At 45.0% G+C, this 1,534-nt stretch overlaps 1 pseudogene across 1 annotated transcript in view; it reads right to left on the bottom strand.

Moving 5' to 3' along the window:
• Positions 1-1,468: 1,468 nt before the first annotated feature.
• The window catches only part of LOC102851746, a 2,118-nt pseudogene continuing 2,052 nt past the window's right edge, over positions 1,469-1,534 (bottom strand). Inside the window, exon 2 of the transcript XR_438951.1 lies at positions 1,469-1,522. The product of XR_438951.1 is annotated as a phosphoglycerate mutase 1-like (transcript). The remainder of the gene's footprint in view (positions 1,523-1,534) is intronic.

Raw genomic sequence — 1,534 nt, 5'->3', positions numbered from 1 at the left:
TCTGATATATCATTATCAAATACTTTTTCCCAGTCAGTGGCTTCCCTTTTTACACTGTTGAAGAAAGTTTTGGATGTGCATAGGGATTTGATTTTTAGAAGGTCCCATTCATCTTTTTTATCTTCTCCTGGTTGTAGGTTATTCAGGATGCTGGTAAGACTGTTTATGTTGTGGGTTAGGACTTCTAGCATTCTTCCAAGCTTTTCTTTAATGAAGATTATAGTCCTTGACTTTAATCCTAGGTCCATGATCCACCTTGAGTTGGTTTTTGTATAGGGAGTGAGGTGTGAATCTTGCTTGAGTCTTTTGCAGATAGTTTTCCAATTTTGCCAATACCATTTGTTAAAAAGGCTGTCATTTCCCCACTTAACTGATATCATCTCCTTCTCAAAAATCAGCTGACCATAGATAGATGGGTTAATCCCTGGGTTCTCAATTCTATTCCATTAATCTATGTGTCTGTCATTGTACCAGTACCATGCTGTCTTAACCACCACAGCATTGTAGCAGGATTTGAAATCAGGGAGTTAGATACCTCCTACCTTTCTTCTATCTTTTTTTTAAAAAAATTGCACAGCACTCCTTTATTATACTGATCTGGAAAAAAAGAGTTAGTATAGTTATGTTCAAACTGGGTTCTGGGCCCCAGTGGCAAGGGCCCAACAACTGGAACATGATTCAGAAAACACAGGGGAGACACATTTGGACATGGTCTATAGGCATCTCACTGTCGCAAACAGTAAGGCAGGGGAAGGACTCTAAAATACACAGCAGGGTGGACTCCAAGCTCTAAGAGGTCAAGGAGCCTTTTCCCCCACGGGGTGAGGAATGGCTTATTTTCTGACGTGGTATTCAAACTGCCACCAGAAACCCTAGAAGGGGTTTTGTCTTTTATGTATTTTTTTCTTTTGTAAAAGAAAATGCAACATGTAAACATTCAGGCTTGATCCCAACCTTCTGGAGCCAGCTGCTCTGGGGTGAGGAAGGAAAGACTGTTTCATCAGCATGTGGATTAGTCATCCTCCACTGGAATGGCTGGAGTACCCTTACTACAGAACTGGACAGGACAGGACACGGGCTCCTGGCAACAGGGCTAGGCTCTCCTGCTTTCCCTTATTGGTCATACCTGGTACGGCTCCTCCCTATCTCCTACTCAGATAGGTCCTTAGTAAACAACAAACCACTAGCAAAAACCCTGGAGTCCCTACCTCTCATGGATGAGAAGTCTTCCCTATGCCCTGGGCTGAGGACCATGGCCCAGAGGTGCCATTCTGACTAGACTAGAAAGAGAGTGTGCAGGAGACAAAATGGCTAAAATGGGAGCCACCGGCCCCCCCGCACCCCCATCTGCAGCTACAACTAAAGATGCCTACAGATGTGGTCAGTGTAACATGTGCAGGGGAGCAGTGCAGGGGAACGGGACGGGCAGGGAGGGTGCGCCTCAGGACAGCAGTCTGCCTGCTTGACTTCACTTCTTGGCCTTGCCCTGAGCAGCTACAGCTTTCATGGCTTTGCGAACCATCTCTTTTTTTTT

Source organism: Elephantulus edwardii, unplaced genomic scaffold, assembly GCF_000299155.1.
Source record: "Elephantulus edwardii isolate Elephantulus edwardi_28Jun2011 unplaced genomic scaffold, EleEdw1.0 scaffold00166, whole genome shotgun sequence".
NCBI classification, from domain to species: domain Eukaryota; kingdom Metazoa; phylum Chordata; class Mammalia; order Macroscelidea; family Macroscelididae; genus Elephantulus; species Elephantulus edwardii.
The sequence above is the reverse complement of the archived record's forward strand: the minus strand, read 5'-3'. Positions and strand labels throughout refer to the sequence as shown.